Source organism: Salmo trutta, chromosome 2 (assembly GCF_901001165.1).
Source record: "Salmo trutta chromosome 2, fSalTru1.1, whole genome shotgun sequence".
Taxonomy (NCBI): Eukaryota; Metazoa; Chordata; class Actinopteri; order Salmoniformes; family Salmonidae; genus Salmo; species Salmo trutta.
In genome coordinates this window covers 69675967-69696629 of record NC_042958.1, presented here as the reverse complement: position 1 = coordinate 69696629, position 20663 = coordinate 69675967, and positions in this window count along the sequence as shown.

Sequence of the window (20663 nt, the reverse complement as noted above, 5' to 3'; positions counted from 1 at the left end):
CCAGATACCGGAGACACAAAATACCTTTCTCACCTCTGCCATAAATTCCTCCAGATAACCACAAATGGCAGATTGTTGCTCCCAAACTGCCGTAGCCCAGGAGAGCGCCCTTCCCGACATAAGCGTAATGATACACGCTATCTTCGATTGGTCTGAAGGAAACTAAGATAGCTGTAGCTCAAAAATAAGCGAGCACTGAGAAAGAAATCCCCGGCAGGCACCAGGATTCCCTGAATATTGCTCCGGAGGTGGTAACTGGGGGTTCTCGGGGAGCTGGAATAGGCTGTACAAACTCACCACAGAGAGGGAAAAAATTACTGGGTGATTGGGTTTTTTCTAGAGGTGGCAGGCAGCCTCAGAGCTAACTCCTTGATTTGCTCCATAATAGCCTTTATGCCATGGTCGTCACCTTCCGTCAAGGAACTGAGCCCTTCCAAAAGGCCCTGTAACAACTCCTCATGTCTCCCAATGGTGGCTCCGTGCAGGGAGACAGCGTGGCGGAGCTGGTCCAAGTCTGCTGGGTCTGTCATGGCCAGTTTGTACTATCATGACACAAGGCGAGACCCAGATACAGGAGGCAGATGGTTGGAGTCTTACAATGTTTATTAATCCAAAAGGAGTAGGCAAGAAAATGGTCGTGGACAGGCAAAAGGTCAAAACCCAATCAGAGTCCAGGAGGTACAAAGTGGCAGACATGCTCAAGGCAGGCAGAATGGTCAGGCAGGCGGGTACAGAGTCCAGAAACAGGCAACGGTCAAAACTGCAAGGACTAGAAAAAGGAGAATAGCAAAAAGCAGGAGTACAGGAAAACCACTGGTTGACTTGGAAAAACGTACAAGACAAACTGGCACACAGAGACAGGAAACACAGGGATAAATACACTGGGGAAAATCAGCGACACCTGGAGGGGGTGGAGACAATCACAAGGACAGGTGAAACAGATCAGGGCGTGACAGAAAGAGTAGGTTATTTTCAGCCAGTGGATGGGAAGAGAACACCACAGATGCGAATGATGGGCCTCTCAGAATGTGGTGGAGGAGCTCTATGAAGGTAAAATATTGCCTTAAGTGTACAAGCATGTAAAGTATGATTTGCCCATGTAAAATATGAGTTGCACCTGTACAATCAGTTTTGTAGCTGCAAAAAGTATTTGCAAATATGTAACGTGATGTGTGAATAAATACAACATTTGCAAACATTTAAGTTGATATGTGAATAAATTCAGTAAGATTTGCAAGCATGCAAATATGTACATTTGAGAATGAATGCAATACATTTACTAACCTTTGCCTTGATGACAGCTTTGCACACTCTTGGCATTCTCTCAACCAGCTTCACCTGAAATGCTTTTCCAACAGTCTTGAAGGAGTTCCAACATATGCTGTGCATTTGTTGGCTGCATTTCCTTCACTCTGCGGTCCAACTCATCCCAAACCATCTCAATTGGGTTGAGGTCGGGTGATTGTGGAGGCCAGGTTATCTGATGCAGCACTACATCATTCTCCTTGGTCAAATAGCCCTTACAAATCAAATCAAAATGTATTTGTCACATGCGCCGAATACAACAGGTGTAGACCTTACAGTGAAATGCTTACTCACAAGCCTTTGGCTCCTGAGTGGCGCAGCGGTCTAAGTCACTGCATCACAGTGCTTGAGGCGTCACTACAGACACCCTGGTTCAAATCCAGGCTGTTTCACAGCCGTCCATGATTGGGAGTCCCATAGGGTGGCGCACAATTGGCCCAGCGTCATCTGGGTTTGGTTCGGTTAGGCCCTCATTCTAAATAAGAATATGTTCTTAGCTGACTTGCCCAGTTAAATAAAGGTAAACAAATACAAATCCTTATCCAACAATGCAGATTTATGAAAAATACCTGCAAAAATAATAAATAAAAACAACAAATAATTAAAGAGAAAATGCCTTGGGGTGTGTTTTGGGTCATTGTCCTGTTGAAAACAAATGATAAGCGCAAACCAGATGGGATGACGTATCGCTGCAGAATGCTGTGGTAGCCATGCTGGTTAAGTGCGCCTTGAATTCTAAATAAATGACAGACAGTGTCACCAGCAAAGCACCCCCACACCATCACATCTCCTCCTCCATCCTCCATGGTGGGAACCACACATGCAGAGATCATCCGATCACCTACTCTGCGTCTCACAAAGACACGGCGGTTGGAACCAAAAATCTCAAATTTGGTCTCATCAGACCAAAGGACAGATTTCCACCTGTCTAATGTCCACTGCTCGTGTTTCTTGGCCCAAGCAAGTTTTTATTCTACAATGTAGAAAATAGTAAAAATAAAGAAAAACTGGTACTGTATATATATATATATATATATTTTTTCCTTTATTATTTTCCCCTAACCCTACCACCCTTCCCCTAATTGGAGTAAACTAATGGGCAACAACACTTAGGTTTCTATCTTATACATACTATATACATTTTACGGACACAGTATATTTTACAATAGTTATCTTTTGTTTGCTTTTAGTCCCATCCTTCAGCTCCAGTCAACCCCTCCCATCTAGTATCAAAACAGCTTTGCGAGAAGATGTTAAGTTCCCAGTTAGCCATTGTTATGCAAATGTCAGCTGAAAAGTATCAGTGGCCTAGCTTCTGGTGCAGGTCCCTCGGAGCCATGGCCCAGTGAGACAAGGGTGCCGATCCACGTAGATGGATACAGAAAAGTCTGAGCCTTTTGAAGTGCTGGTCTAGGATCATGTCCTACCAGTCAATATACTGTAATTCAATTCATTATGATCTAAAATTAAAAACTGATCCAAGATCAGAACTCCTACAGTACTCTAAGATGCTTTGTGAATACCGGTCCAGATAAGAAACGTTGACCCTAGCTCCCCAGGACATAAACTATTGCAGAAAAATGACTGGGGACTGAAACAGGGGGGTTGGGAGACACTGTGGCTCTGTTCAATGTCACTGATGGACAGGACCAGCCAGGAAGGAGCTTACGCAACCACAGTGGTTGTGTGGCTAGCAGAGGCAGAGGTGTGCTTAGCAAATCTGAAAGAGAGGCACAACATTATTTGAATGAGAATTGAGTCCACTTGACAATTCAAACAGAATTCAGTATTCTTCATTCTGTTGATTTGTACAACTTGAGACAGACAGAAATACAGTACAAATGTATTAAAACATAATATGGAGTGTAAAACAGATACAGATGACGTGCATGGGGTGGTTTAAAATAAAATTACTACAGGTAGCTAGTTCTATTCATGCTTTTCCTGAAAATGTGTATCTGATATTATAGCTAGCTAGTTGATGTTGTTGTAGCTAGCTCACCCAAAGCATATTTTTCTCCTCCAAGCGCGTCTGCAGATACATGACTACATGATGTTGTGGCTGTAACATTTAACGGACACTAGAACAACTAGCTAGCTATATCAGATAGACATTGTCAGGAAAGGCAGCTCAAATAACAAGCCAATACAATAAATATCAATGCATTGGTTCGTCATTGACATCTAGCTAGCTAATCAAGATAAAAAGGTGAGATCCCTCAGATTCTATCTCTGTAGCAGTTAGCTTTCATCTCATCTGGGCACTGCATCAGCCAGATAAAGCAACTGCACATCTGATCTTCTTCCCCATCCTCTCTTGTGTTGATTCTACAGGGAGCTAGCCTGTTCTCGTCAAAACATTATTAACAAGCTAGCTAACATTAGCCATCTTGAGCAGAGATCTCAGCTTGCTAACTAGCAAAGCCAACCAACTACACACCACATGTACACAGAGCAAACAATTATTTTCTAAACTAATGTTAGTTTTAACAAAATGACAAGTACAGACCAAGACCTATTGCTCTGTTACACATTGTAAGAACCACTAGATACAGGATACAGGCTAGCCAGAAAGCTCTAATGCTAGATAGATAACCAGCCATGAAAAGAGGCTAGCTAACTAGCGAGCATCAGCTTTGTAGCGGTTATGCTATGTGGAAACACTCATTTTAATTATTCCCTTCACCTTCCTCACCAATGCCTTGTTGTAGCTTTCAAGTTTTGTGAATATCATTTAAGCTAGCTAGTACATTTTTACAAATTTGATCCATATTTAGCACAGTGGAAAGCTTGCTTCCAGACCGGAACTTTGTAAAAAATGAAAACGCATTTGAGAATGACAACACCTCACCTGACTGGTTGTAAAAAAAAGTAATGTCCACCAGAGCTCTGCTGCTTGCTTGCAGAATTTGCCCACTGAATCCAAGAAAAAAAAGCATTTAAACTGTGTCTGACCAAGAATCCATTGGGAACAGTGGAGGCTGGTCACATGAAACATTGAGGAGGATGGGAGACCCATGGTATAGGCGCAGAGCACACGGAGACACAGTGGATTAACCTGTACCCCCGCACATTGACTTGGTACCAGTACCCCCTGTATATAGCCTCGTTATTGTTATGTACCTTTCTTCTGTTACTTTTTGATTGATTCGATTTTTTTAAACGTATTATTATTATTTAGTAAATATTTTATTAACTATTTCTTGAACTGCATTGTTGGTTAAGGGCTTGTAAGTAAGCATTTCACGGTAAGGTCTACACCTGTTATTCGACGCATGTGACAAATAATTTGATTTGATTTGACGACAAAGCGTGTTTCAAAAATCGTCAAAGAGAAATGATTTTAACCCAAAGCATATCATAAATACATTTATAGTACAGAATTATGGGGAATTGGAATGAGAGTGCTACTTACACAGTGTTGGGAAGGGATCACAGCAGTGATTGAATGAGGGTATGAGACATGACTTGAGGTGTTCAGAGGCTTGACTTCAGCGCAGGACAGGGGTTGAGGTGTTCATAAGCTTCAGTGCAGGATAGGCTCATCATAGGTGGATGGTGTTGGAGAAGAGCTCAACTCTTCCACTGAGGGCAGGACAGGATTTGACTGGAAAGAAAAAAAACAATAACACAATACACTACACAGTTGAACAAAAGAGCTAAGAATGAGTTTGTGTTTGTGTAGGTGATTGACTCTACATACAGTAATGAGAGAAAATTGATAAGGGTACTCAGTGCTTGGAGGGGAAACATTCAATGTGCCAGTAGATGAGCGGGCACATGATACGTGGCTTCAGTTCATGTGAGGAGAGAGCTGACAATTGTAGTGGAGTGGAGTGGTCATCACCTCTTAACCAGGGAACAGGAGGGGACTTAGCAGAAAATACAAATAGCAGATTTGTTCCATTACAGCAGCGCCATGATAGGTTTGGACAATAAGTTTCTCCATAAAGTTTAATTCAGACATCTCAGAATTCACAAAGTAAAACATTTGACACAAGAAACGTGCCTGAATGAAGCCCTGATCATCCACATACTGTAACGATCGTCGTGCAGGAAGGAAGAAGTGGACCAAGGCGCAGCTGGGAGCGAACACATGTTATTTAATACAGACTGAAATAACACGGTCAAAACAGAGAATAAACGTATCGTTACTGCTCCAACAAAAAGAGACAACAACCCACAAACATCGTGGGGGGAAAAGGAACTTAAATATGATTCCCCAATCAGAGGCAACTAGCGACAGCTGTCTCTGATTGGGAATCGACAGAACCCAACGTAGAAATACGCCCCAAAGCAAGGCTATACCAAAAACATAGAAAATAAACTATAGAAATGCCACACCCTGACCAAAATAGAAGAGTTCACCTGGTCAGGGCGTGACAGTACCCCCCCTCCAACGGTGCGTACTCCCGGCACACCAACCTAAAGTCTATTAGGGGGGGGACCCGGGTGGGCGCCTCACCCTCGGTGGAGGCTCTGGCCCCGGGCGTGTTTCTCCCCCTGCCTCCACCCTAGCCCTACCCCTCTGGCCCGGACTGGACCACGGTGGAGCGGCATGCTCAGGCTCCGGAGCGGAGCCGCCGACCGGAACAGGACTGGTCACCGGTGGACCGGACACAGGCCGTGCCGGACTGTGGACATGCGCCGTGGGCCTGGTGCGGGGAACAGGGACGGGCCGGACAGGACCGGGGACACGCACCACCAACCTGGTGCGGGGAGCAGGGACGGGCCGGACTGGCCTGGGGACACGCACCACCAACCTGGTGCGGGGAGCAGGGACGGGCCGGACTGGACTGGAGACACGCACCACCGGCTTGGTGCGGGGAGCCGGGATGGGCCGGACAGGACTGTGGACACGCACCACTAACCTGGTGCGGGGAGCAGGAATGGGCCGGACAGGACTGGGGACACGCACCACTAACCTGGTGCGGGGAGCAGGGACGGGCCGGACTGGACTGGGGACACGCACCACTGGCTTGGTGCGGGGAGCAGGGACGGGCCGGACTGGACTGGGGACACGCACCACTGGCTTGGTGCGGGGAGCAGGGACGGGCCGGACTGGACTGGGGTCACGCACCACTGGCTTGGTGCGGGGAGCAGGAATGGGCCGGACAGGACTGGGGACACGCACCACTAACCTGGTGCGGGGAGCAGGGACGGGCCGGACTGGACTGGGGACACGCACCACTGGCTTGGTGCGGGGAGCAGGGACGGCCGGACTGGACTGGGGACACGCACCACTGACTTGGTGCGGGGAGCAGGGATGGGCCGGACAGGACTGGGGACACGCACCACTGGCTTGGTGCGGGGAGCAAGGATGGGCCGGACAGGACTGTGGACACGCACCACTAACTTGGTGCGGGGAGCAGGGATGGGCCGGACAGGACTGGGGACACGCACCACTAACCTGGTGCGGGGAGCAGGGATGGGCCGGACTGGACTGTGGACACGCACCACATTCGCCCGGCAAGGGCGAGGTGCTGGCACAGGATGTGCTGGACCATGACCGCACACCGGCGACACAGTGCGCATAAGCGGCGCCGGATATCCTGGACCGAGGAGGCGCACTGGAGGTCTGGAGTGCACAGCTGACATCACCCGTTCTGGCTCAACGCCCACCTTAGCCTGGCAAGTGTGGAGCGCTGGCACAGAACGCACTGGGCTGTGCAGCCGTACCGGAGACACAGTGCGCGTCCTCGGCGCAGGATACATCGGACCGAGAAGGGGCACCGGAGGCCAGGAGCGCTGAGCCGGCACAACACGTCCTCGCTGAACACTCCCCCTAGCCCGGCAAATGTGGGGCGCTGGCACAGAGCGCACTGGGCTGTGCAGGCGCACTGGCGATACCGTGCGCACCTCTGCCACCCAAGGCTCTTCCTCCACGCTGTCCCTACGCAGGTCCTCCAGGACCTGCCACATCTCTGCCTCCTCCTTCGCCGTTATCCCCCACGAGAGCAGTGGTCTGGGCTCTTCCTCTGCCCTTCCGGTCCACCCCATTAGCCCCCCCAAAAAAATTTCTTGGGGGTGTCTTCCGGGCCTCCTCGACCGCCGCCTGCGACTCCTTCCACCGGCTGGCATCACCTCCTCGACCTGGGAATCCTTCCGCCAGGGTCCTTTCCCCGACATGATCTCCTCCCAGGTCCAGAACTCCTTCCCCTCGCGAGCCCATCTCTCGCGCTCCTTATCCTCCCGCTGCTTGGTCCTGGTTTGGTGGGTTGTTCTGTAACGATCGTCGTGCAGGAAGGAAGAAGTGGACCAAGGCGTAGCTGGGAGCGAACACATGTTATTTAATACAGACTGAAATAGCACGGTCAAAACAGAGAATAAACGTATCGTTACTGCTCCAACAAAAAGAGACAACAACCCACAAACATCGTGGGGGGAAAAGGAACTTAAATATGATTCCCCAATCAGAGGCAACTAGCGACAGCTGTCTCTGATTGGGAATCGACAGAACCCAACGTAGAAATACGCCCCAAAGCAAGGCTATACCAAAAACATAGAAAATAAACTATAGAAATGCCACACCCTGACCAAAATAGAAGAGTTCACCTGGTCAGGGCGTGACACATACCTGACGATAACTGACAACTGCCAGCAGACTGGTGGCATCATATGTCTCAAATTATTGTGGGGAATTTTCTTCCCTGTGATGCCCAGAGTTTTTCTTTATCTGGTAAACTAACCAGGAAAACTTTATACCCTATATGGTATGACAGTGATTAGTCAGTAGACTAAAAGGGGAGTTTCCTCTACCCAGACACAGAAAACAACTGATAGACAATAACACTCACAAGGCTGAGCTTGCTTTATGTATGTTTGCATCATGTAGGCCTATGCAACTGTGGGCCTAATTAAAAATGTACTCACAGTCTACACTATACAGTGCGTACGGAAAGTATTCAGTCCCATTGACTTTTTCAACATTTGATTACATTACAGCCTTATTCTGAAATTGATTAAATATGATTTTTTTCATAAATCTACACAACATATCTTATAATGATGACACAAAAACAGGTTTTTTGAAATGTTTGCAAATTTATTAAAAATAAAAACAGAAATAGCTTATTTACATAAGTATTCAAACCCTTCGCTGTGAGACTCGAATTGAGCTCAGATGCATCCTGTTTCCATTTATCATCCTTGAGATGTTTCTACAACTTGATTGGACTCCACCTGTGATAAATGGACATGATTTGGAAAGGCATACACCTGTCTATATAAGGTCCTACCATTGACAGTGCATGTCAGAGCAAGCCATTAGGTAGAAAGAATTGTCCAAAGAGCTCTGAGACAGGATTGTGTCGGGGCACAGCTTCTACTTTTAAAAATCTACCTTTCCAGAAATAAGTCTCTCACCGTTGCTGCTTGTTATAGACCCCCCTCAGCCCCCAGCTGTGCCCTGGACACCATGTGTGAATTGATTGCCCTGTGTTCCCTAAAACACTTCAGCGAGCAGGCCTTTCTAATCGACCTGGCCCGGGTATCCTGGAAGGATACTGACCGCATCCCGTCAGTAGAGGATGCCTGGTTGTTCTTTTACAGTGCTTTCGTCACCATCTTAAATAAGCATGAACCATTCAAAAAATGTAGAACTAAGAACAGATATAGCCCTTGATTCACTCCAGACTTGACTGCCCTTGACCAGCACAAAAACATCCTGTGGCATACTGCATTAGCCCCCCCGATAGCCCCTGCGATATGCAACTTTTCAGGGAAGTCAGGAACCAATATACACAGTCAGTTTGAAAAAGCTAGCCTTAGCTTTCCTAACAGAAATCTGCATCCTGTAACACTAATTCCAAAAGGTTTTGGGACACTGTTAAGTCCATGGAGAATAAGAGCACCTCCTCCCAGTTGCCCACTGCACTGAGGCTAGGAAACACTGTCACCACCGATAAAGCTACGATAATCAAGAATTTCAATAAATATTTTTCTATGGCTAACCATGCTTTCCACCTGGCTACCCCTACCCCGGCCAACAGCCCTGCACCCCCCGCAGTAACTTGCCCAAGCCCCCCCCCCCCCCCGCTTCTCCTTCACCCAAATCCAGATAGCTGATGTTCTGAAAGAGCTGCAAAATCTGGATCCCTACTATCAGCTGGGCTAGACAATCTGGACCCTTTCTTTCTAGAATTATCTGCCGAAATTGTCGCAACCCCTATTACAAGCCAGTTCAACCTCTCTTTCGTATCATCTGAGATCTCTAAAGATTGGAAAGCTGCCGCGGTCATCCCACTCTTCAAAGGGGGAGACACTCTAGACCCAAACTGTTACAGACCTTTATCCATCCTGCCCTGCCTTTCTAAAGTCTTCAAAAGCGAAGTTAACAAACAGTTCACCGACCATTCCGAATCCCACCATACCTTCTCCACTATGCAATCTGGTTTCAGAGCTGGTCATGGGTGCACCTCAGCCACGCTCAAGGTCCTAAACGATATCATAACCGCCATAGATAAAAGGCAGTACTGTGCAGCTGTTTTCATCGACCTAAATATATATATATATAAAGTCAGCTATGAATAGCAGGCCTGATTTCTCAGATTTTTCATTGCGTTCTATTGTTTCCAGTACTTGTCTTGTATCGTCATTAGAATGAATAATATCTGACAATACCTTTTTAATTCTATGCGCTATACATTTCACTAGAGGTTTTGCATCCCAACACTGAAGTGTAAGGGGCCTCCAATTTTGTTATGGACTGGATCTTTATGTGTAACCTTTATTTAACTAGGCAATTCAGTTAAGAACAAATTCTTATGTACAATGACGGCCTACCCCGGCCAAACCCGGACGACGCTGGGCCAATTGTGCAGTGCCTTAGATCGCTGTGCCACTCGGGAGCATATTACCACTTTCATCCTGCTCCAGTAATAATGAAATCAGACCTTCTTGTTGAGTGTCCGATAATCTAACAGTTACATAGGAGTGGTTAAAACATGATAATAACGGTCCTCTGAGTATATCAAAAAAGTTTGGTATACCTCAACTGGTATGCCATCCAGCCCTGGAGTTTTCCCGGACTTAAAGGCTTTAATTGCATCAAGATGTTCCTCCTCTGTAATTGCGCCTTCACATGAGTTTTTCTGTACAGCTGTACATTTTACATTATTAATAGAAATCCATACAATTAGCTTCAGTTAGAGGAGATGGAGGAGACTGAAATGAAAACATATGCTTAAATTACCTTGCTTCCTCTTTCAAAATATAATTTGGTGAATCATGGGTGACTAACCGATTGCGTGGTTACACGTGGTCTGTAGTTGTGAGGCCGGTTGAATGTACTGCCAAAATCTCTAAAATGACATTGCGGGTAGCGTTAGGTAGAGAGCTCTGGTGGACATTCCTGCAGTCAGCATGCCAATTTCATGCTCCCTCAAAACTTGAGACATCTGTGGCATTGTGTTGGTGACAAAACTGCACATTATAGAGTAGCCTTTTATTGTCCCCAGCACAAGGTGCACCTGTGTAATGATCATGCTGTTTAATCAGCTTCTTGGCAAAGGAGAAATGCTCACTAACAGAGATTGAAACAAATTTGTTCACAACATTTTCTGAGAAATAAGCTTATTGGGCATCTGGGATCTTTATTTCAGCTCATGAAGCATGGGCCCAACACTTTACATGTAGCGTTTTATTCACCCCCCCAGCTGAAAGTTTTATTCACCAGCTCCTTCAAGTTGGGTGGGTTCCGCTGGTGTACAGCAATCTTGAAGTCATACCACAGAATCTCAATTGGATTGAGGTCTGGGCTTTGACTAGGCCATTCCAAGACATTTAAATGTTTCCCCTTAAACCACTCGAGTGTTGGTTTAGCAGTATGCTTAGGGTCATTGTCCTGCTGCAAGGTGAACCTCTGTCCCAGTCTCAAATCTCTGAAGGACTGAAATAGGTTTCCCTCAAAAATGTCTCTGTATTTAGCGCCATCCATCACTCCTTCAATTATGACCAGTTTCCCAGTCCCTGCCGATGAACAACATCCCCAAAGCATGATGCTGTCACCACCATGCTTCACTGTGGGGATGGTGCTCTCGGGGTGATGAGAGTTGTTGGGTTTGCACCAGACATAGAGTTTTCCTTGATGGCCAAAAAGCTCAATTTTAGACTCATCTGACCAGAGTACCTTCTTCCATATGTTTGGGGAGTCTCCCACATGCCTTTTGGCGAACACCAAACGTGTTGCTTATTTTTTTCTTTAAGCAATGGCTTTTTTTCTGTCCGTAAAGTGGTCCTATGGACAGATACTCCAATCTCCGCTGTGGAACTTTGCTGCTCCTTCAGGGTTATCTTTGGTCTCTTTGTTGCCTCTGATTAATGCCCTCCTTGCCTGGTCCGTGAGTTTTGGTGGGCGGCCCTCTCTTGGCAGGTTTGTTGTGGTGCCATATTCTTTCCATTTTTTAATAATGGATTTAAGTTTCTGATATGTTTTTATAACCCAGCCCTGATCTGTACTTCTCCACAACTTTGTCCCTGACCTGTTTGGAGAGCTCCTTGGTCTTCATGGTGTCGCTTGCTTGGTGGTGCCCCTTGCTTAGTGGTGTTGCAGACTCTGGGGCATTTCAGAACAGGTGTACATCTACTGAGATCATGTGACAGATTATGTGACACTTAGATTGCACACAGGTGGACTTTATTTAACTAATTATGTGACTTCTGATGGTAATTGGTTGCACCAGCTTTTATTTTTTAAACAAGTTATTTATTTCATTTCACTTAACCAATTTGGACTATTTTGTGTATGTCAATTACATGAAATCCAAATAAAAATATATTTAAATTACAGGTTGTAATGCACCAACATAGGAAAAGCGCCAAGGGAGATGAATACTTTTGCAAGGCACTGTAGTAATTGTTGGTGGACATTTTGATGCTTTCCAGAAAACATTGTACATCTTTGAACCATGTTTCTTTACTTACGGTTCTATTTTTTTTTAATCAGATCTCAAGTTCGGCCTATCCGCTTGCAGAACACTTGAATTGTACAATATTTGCACCATTTTCTCTTAAAAATTCTTCAAACTCCAGTGTACATTTGGCCTTGTGTTCAAGGTTATTGTCCTGCTGAAAGGTGAATTAATCTCTCAATGTCTGGTGGAAAGCAGACTGAACCAGGTTTTCCTCTAGGAATCTGACTCTGCTTAGCTCCATTCCATTTATTTTTTATCCTGAAAACTCCCCAGTCCTTACCGATTACAGGCATACCCATAACATGATGCAGCCACCACTATGCTTGAAAATATGCAGTGGTACTCAGGAATGTGTTGTTTCCCCAAACATAACACTTTATTCAAGACAAAAATGTATTGCTTTGACACTTTTTTGTTTGTTGCAGTACTACTTAAGTGCCTTGTTACAAACAGGAAGCATGTAATTTAAATATTTGTATTCTGTACAGGCTTCCTTTTTACTCTATCAATTTGGTTAGTATTGTAGAGTAACTACAATGTTGTTGACCCATCCACATGTCAGAGACGTCGATGAAAGGTGACCAAAACGCAGTGGGTATAGTGCTCATCTTCTTTTATTGTCAATAAAGTGAACACTTAAACGAAAACAAAAAATCGACAATCAACAGTTCTGCAAGGTACACAGACTATACAGAAAGCAACCACCCACGTAAACACAGGAAAAACAAGCTGCCTAAGTATGGCTTCCAATCAGAGACAACGAAAGACACCTGCCTCTGATTGGAAGCCATACCTGGCCACACATAGAAAAATAAACATAGAAATAGAAAACTACAACCAAAATCCCCTAGAACCAAAACCCCCAAAACACACAAAACAAACACCCCCTGCCACGCCCTGACCATACTACAATTACAAATGACCCCTTTACTGGTCAGGACGTGACACCACAGCCATTAAACTTTGTAACTGTTTTAAAGTCACCATCTGCCTCATGGTAAAATCCCTGAGCGGTTTCCTTCCTCTCCGGCAACTGAGTTCGGTAGAACGCCTGTATCTTTGTAATGACTGGGTGTGTTGATACACCATCCAAAATTTAATTAATAACTGCACCATGCTCAAAGGGATATTCAATATCTGCTTTTTTTATATTCACCCATCTAACAATAGGTGCCCTTCTTTGCAAGGCATTGGAAAACATCCCTGCTCTTTGTGTTTGAAATTCACTGCTTAGTTGAGGGACCTTACAGATAATTGTATGTGTGAGGTACAGAGATAAGGTAGTCATTCAAAAGCATGTTAATTTTTACTCCGGAAATTATTTAGGCTTGCCATAAGAAAGAGGTTGAATACTTATTGGTTGAATACTTATTGACTCAAGACATTTCAGCTTTCATTTTTTATTAATATGTAAAAATGTAAAAAACATAATTCCACTTTGACGTTATGGGATATTGTGTGTAGGCCAGTGAGACATAATCTCAATTTAATCAATGTTAAATTCAGTCTGTAACAACAAAATGTGGAAAAAGTAAAGGGGTGTGAATACTTTCTGAAAGCATTGTAAGTATGATTATGAAATATGAAGCTCTACAGATTCATCTAACCACAGACAACGACAGTCAACTGGTGTGTGAGTGTTTATTGATGTGGGCAGCCTACAGTACAGTGATATGTAAATTCAAATCCTGATTCTCAAGCCAATCAAACCTACTTTTTGAGTTCTGACATGACATGGCGGGTTCTAATGATTCAATGTCAACTTGCTGACAAATATCAATAGAGCATAAATAGGAGGGGGGAGAAAAATAAACTGAATTGACTGTCTAACTGTAAACACAATATAGACACAAATACATTAGCAATGTTTTAAGGGGTATTCCAGCATTGAATCATTCTTACAATATGCTGTGTTGTTCTAATTACAAATATGGATTTGCACTCATTGAACAATTTCCTGGATGGGCGCTTTTACAGTGCCTTCGGAAAGTATTCAGACCCCTTGGCTTTTTCACATTTTGCTACGTTACAGCCTTATTCTAAAACATATCTATTTTTTAAATACTCAGCATTCTTCACACAATACCCCATAATGACAAAGCGAAAAACTATTTTTTTTTAATTTTTGCCAAATGCAGAAAAAAATAAAAAACAGAAATACCTTATTTACATAAGTATTCAGATCCTTTGCTAGGAGACCCAAATTGAGCTCAGGTGCATCCTGTTTTCATTAATCACCCTTGAGATGTGCCTACAACTTGATTGGAGTCCACCTGTGGGAAATTCAATTGATTGGAAATGATTTGGGGCAGCAGGTACCCTAGTGCTTAGAGCGTTGGGCCAGTAACCGAAATGTTGCTGGATCGAATCCCTGAGCTGACAAGGTAAAAATCTGTCGTTCTGCCCATGAACAAGGCAGCTAACCCACTCTTCCACAGTAGGCCGTCATTGTAACTAAGAATTTGTTCTTAAATGACTTGCCTAGTTAAATAAAGGTAAAACATGTGAAAAGGCTCACACCTGTTTATATAAGGTCCCACAGTTGACAGTGCATGTCAGAGCAAAAACCAAGCCATGAGGTTGAAGGAAATGTCTGTACAGCTCCAAGACAGGATTGTGTCGAGGCACAGATCTGCGGATGGGTACCAAAAAATGTCTGCAGCATTGAAGGTCCCCAAGAACAGAGTGGCCTCCATCATTCTTAAATGGAAGGTTGGAACCACCAAGACTCTTCCTAGTGCTGGCCGCCCGGACAAACTGCACAATCAAGGGAGAAGGGCCTTGGTCAGGGAGGTGACCAAGAACTCTACAGCTCTACAGTTCCTCTGCAGAGATAGGAGAACCCTCCAGAAGGACATCCATCTCCACCAATCAGGCCTTTATGGTAGAGTGGCCAGAAGAAGCCACTCCTCAGTAAAAGGCATATGATAGCCCACTTGGAGTTTGCCAAAAGGGACCTAAAGACTCTCAGACCATGAGAAACAAGATTCTTTGGCCTGATGAAACCAAGATTGAACACTTTGGCCTAAATGCCAAGTGTCACGTCTGGAGGAAACCTGGCACCATCCCTACGGTGAAGTATGGTGGTGGCAGTATCATGCTGTGGGGATGTTTTTCTGCGGCAGGGATTGGGAGACTAGTCAGGATCGAGGGAAGATGAATGTAGCAAAGTATAGAGATCCTTAGTGAAAACCTGCACCAGAGCGCTCAGGACCTCAGACTGGGGCGAAGGTTCACCTTCCAACAGGACAACGACCCTAAGCACAAGAAAACGCAGGAGTGTCTTTGGGATAAGTCTCTGAATGTCCTTGAGCCAGAGCCCGGATTTAAATCTGTTTGAACATCAAATCAAAAAACTGAATACAACAGGTAGACCTTACTGTGAAATGCTTACTTACAAGCCCTTAAGCAACAATGCAGGTTTAAGAATTTAAGTATTTACTTAAATGAATTGAAGTAAAAATATTAATAAAATAAATAAATAAATAACAATTAATTTAGGAGCAACAAAAAAATTATAGTGCCTAGCGGTCAAAGGCCGAGCAGTTACCATACCAGGTGGTGATGCAACCAGTCAGGGTGCTCTTGATGGTGCAGCTGTAGAACGTCTTGAGGATCTGAGGACCCATAACAAATCTTTTCAGTCTCCTGAGGGGGAAAAGGCAATGTCGTACCCTCTTCACAACTCTTGGTGTGTTTGGACCATGATAGTTTGTTGGTGATGTGGACACCAAGGAACTTGAAGCTTTCAACTTGCTCCAATACAGCCCTGTCGATGAGAATGATGCCGTGCTCGGTCCTCCTTTTCCTGTAGTCCACAATCATCTCCTTTGTCTTGGTCATGTTGAGGGAGAGGTTGTTATCCTGGCACCACACTGCCAGGTCTCTGTACTCCTCCCTATAGGCTGTCTCATCATTGTCGGTGATCAGGCCTGTTGTGTCGTCAACAAACTTAATGATGGTGTTGGAGTCGTGCTTGGCCATGCAGTCATGGGTGAACAGCGACTACAGGATGGGACTGAGAACGCATCCCTGAGGGACCCCCGTAATGAGCATCAACGTGGCAGATGTGTTGTTACCTACCCTTACCACCTGTGGAGTGGCCCATCACGAAGTCCAGGATCCAGTTGCAGCGGGAGGTGTTTAGTCCCAGGGTCCTTAGCTTAGTGATGAGTTTTGAGGGTACTATGTTGTTGAACGCTGAGCTGTAGTCAATGAATCGCATTCTCACATAGGTGATCCTTTTGTCCAGGTGTGAAAGGGCAGTGTGGAGTGCAATAGAGATTGCATCATCTGTGGATCTGTTGGGGCGGTATGCAAATTGTTGTGGGTCTAGGGTTTCTGGGAAAATGGTGTTGAAGTGAGCCATGACCAGCCGTTCGAAGCACTTCATGGCTACAGATGTGAGTGCTACGGGTCGGTAGTCAATTAGGCAGGTTACCTTGGTGTTCTTAGCCACAGGGACTATGGTGGTCTGCTTGAAACATGTTGGTATTACAGACTCGGTCAGGGACAGGTTGAAAATGTCAGTGAAGACACTTGCCAATTGGTCAGTACATGCTCAGAATACACGTCCTGGTAATTAGTCTGGCCCTGCGGCCTTTTGAATGTTGACCTGTTTAAAGGTCTTACTCACATCGGCTGCGGAGAGCGTGATCACACAGTTGTCCGGAACAGCTGATGCTCTCATGCATGCTTCAGTTTTGCTTGCCTCGAAGCGAGCATAGAAGTAGTTTAGCTCGTCTCATAGGCTTGTGTCACTGGGCAGCTCGTGACTGTGCTTCCCTTGGTAGTCTGTAACAGTTAGCAATCAACGCCACATCCGACGAGCTTCGGAGCCGGTGTAGTACAATTCCATCTTAGTCCTGTATTGATGCTTTGCCTGTTTGACGGTTCGTAGGAGGGCATTGCGGGATTTCTTATAAGCAGCCAGGTTAGAGTTCAGCTCCTTGAATGCCGCAGCTCTTCCCTTTAGCTCAGTGCTGATGTTGCCTGTAATCCATAGCTTCTGGTTGGTGCATGTACGTACTGTCACTGTAAGGACGACTTCATCGATGCACTTATTGATAATGCCAGTGACTGATGTGGTGTAGTCCTCAATGCCATCAGAAGGATCCCAAAACATATTCCAGTCTGTGCTAGCAAAACTGTCCTGTAGTTTTGCATCTGCGTTATCTGACCACTTCCTTATTGAGCGAGTCACTGGTACTCCTTGCTTTAGTTTTTGCTTGTAAGCAGGAATCAGGAGGATAGAGTTATGGTCAGATTTGCCAAATGGAGGGTGAATGGAGAGCTTTTTACGCATCTCTGTGTGGAGTAAAGGTGGTCTAGAGTTTTTTCCTCTGGTTGCACTTTTAACATGCTGGTAGAAATTAGGTAAAACGGATTTAAGTTTCCCTGCATTAAAGTCGCCGGCCACTAGGTGCGCCTTCTCTGGATGAGCATTTTCTTGTTTGCTTATGGCCTTATACAGCTCGTTGAGTGCGGTCTTAGTGCCAGCATTGGTTTGTGGTGGTAAATAGACAGCTACGAAAAATATATATGAAAACTCTCTTGGTAAATAGTGTGGTCTACAGCTTATCATGAGATACTCTACCTCAGGTGAGCAAAACCTTAAGACTTCCTGAATATTAGATTTTGTGCACCAGCTGTTATTTCAAAATAGACACATAGCGCCACCCCTTGTCTTACCGGAGGCAGCTATTCTATCTTGCCGATGGACTGAAAACACATGTTATCCATGTCGTCATTCAGCCATGACTCGGTGAAACTTAAGATATTACAGTTTTTAATGTCCCATTGGTAGAATAGTGTTGATCGGAACTCATCCATTTTGTTATCCAATGATTACACATTGGCTAATAGGACTGATGGTAGAGAGGGATTACTCACTCCTATACAGGGCACCCCAACCTACATCCCCAATATCTTTGTCTCTTCTTCATGCGAATGATGGGGATTTGGGCCTTGTCGGGTGTCTGAAGTAAATCCTTTGTGTCCGACTCGTTAAAGAAGAAATATTCGTCCAGTACGAGGTGAGTAATCGCTGTCCTGATATCCAGCAGCTCTTTTCAGTCATAAGTGACGGTGGCAGAAACATTATGTACAAAATAAGTTACAAATAATGTGAAAAAATTTACACAATAACAACATTTGGTTAGGAGCCCATAAAACGTCAGCCATGTCCTCTGGCCATCTCCTCTGGCGCCATTATGTCTAGAGATTTGAAAATAGCTGTGCAGCAACGCTCCCCATCCAACCTGACAGGAGCTTGAGATGATCTGCAGAGAAGAATGACAGAAAATCCCCAAATACAGGTGTGCCAAGCTTGTAACGTCATACCCAAGAAGACTCGATGCTGTAATGGCTGCCAAAGGTGCTTCAACAAAGTACTAAGTAAAGGGTCTGAATACTTTTGAAAAATGTGATATTTCCCCTTTTTTAAAATTAATTAGCAAAAATGTCTAAACCTGTTTCTGCTTTGTCATTATGGGGTATTGTGTTTAGATTGATGATTTGTTTTGTAATCAACTTTAGAATAAAGCTGTAACGTTACAAAATGTGAAGAAAGTCAAGGGGTCTGAATACTTTCCGAAGGCAATGTATGTAATACTCTTGTATAATAACTACACTTGAAGAGTAAACTGATATAATAGGCTACTGTAAACAATAAGCTATCTGTCATTGGGTGGAAGGTTTTGGCCTATTATGTATTACATTCCCAACCCAACACTATTGGATTAAAATCAGTATAGTATGTTTTGGTGTGTTTTGATACAGTACTTTAAACATGGACATGCGGCTGTTACTGCTTCAACATATCACCATCAAAGTGAAATTGCACAACACAATGTTCCTTGTTAGAAGATAGAAAGACTTTAACGAAGACATATGCATGCCTAATGTGCAATGTGGTCAGTTAAATTATCCAAATAATGTTTTATTGGTGTTTCTTCCAAACAACAAATGGTTGTAAGAAAACAGATGCAAATGAACCACAAAACGGCCAACCGGACGTCCTCCTAGTTATTGCTTTCCAAGACAGGAAAACTTTTGCAACTTTTCTACATTTTCGCTTTAATGCAATTTCCCCCCCTCTTGCACAATTAAGATGAATGATCATGATTGAAAATTAAATCAATGTGGACGATAAAAGCATGCAGTGCTTCCCTGGAGCAGATCAACATCATTAACTTTTAATCACCTGCTTTCAGACCACAAATGGTTTATTACTGTTCAGTCAATGATGATGTGGCTTATATAATTAACATTACTAGAGTTTATTTGATATCAAAGGAAATAGAAAGTCAAATGGTTATCAAGTGCCCAGTAAAACATTGAGCGTTTGAGTGATGGAACCCACCACATTTGGGGTCAAAACCACTAAAGAGCCCTTAGATAAGTAGCCTAAGTCATTCACAACCTTTTTCTTAGCCTCCCTTTGCTATTTCATTTATCCTTTTCTCTACCGCTCTCTCACTCTTTCTCTCTCTCTCGCTCTTGCTCTCTCTCGCTCTCTTCCCATAGCTTTTACTTTAATCAGACCATATTGCACAAGAGGACAGAGGCAGGGAGGGAAGGGAGGGGGAGAGAGAGTGAAAGAAAGGAAGAGAATCAGAGAGACAGAAAGAGAAGCCAGAGATAGCTTCTCCAAAAGGGAGGGAGAGAGGAGGGAGGGACAGATAGACAGACATGGAGGGAGAGAGTGGAGGAGAGAGGTGACAAATGGCCTTATTATCGGGCCTAATAGAATTTCCCCTGATCCCAGAGGGAAGTAGAATGGACTCTCCCCTCCTCCTCCTCCCTCCATCTGTTAGGGTTGGAGATATAATTTCATCACTCTGCAGATAATTGTGTGCATCACTCCCAGACCCTCTGTCTGTCTGCCTCTCTGCCACAGAACAACAGCAGCAAAGCATGATGGGGGCCGCAGCAGGTGGCAGTATGGATGTAGAGCAGGAGTAGAACTGTTCCTGAAAACCACATAATTTAATTTACCTTAAGTGACAGCTTTCAACAGCACATGAACCTTCACGACCCGAGGTCAAACATTATGGTAATTGTGTGTAAGAAGAAGTTCATGAAAATGGTTTGAATTAACAGTACTATTATCCTGCTAATTGAAATATAATCTTCCCTGTGGCTCAGTTGGTAGAGCATGGTGTTTGCAATGTCAGCATGGTGTGTGCAAGCCAGGGTTGTGGGTTTGATTCCAACGGGGGGCCAGTACAAAAAGAAAAAAAATAAAATAAAAAAAATAATTGAAATGTATGCATAAGTCGCTCTGGATAAGAGTGTCTGCTAAAATGTAAATGTAATATATCACTAGAGATCCAATCAATCAAATGTATTTATTAAACCCTTTTTACATCAACAGTTGTCACAAACTGAAACCAGAGAAACAGAAACACAATAGTCTTGGTATCATAAACCTTAATTTCAACA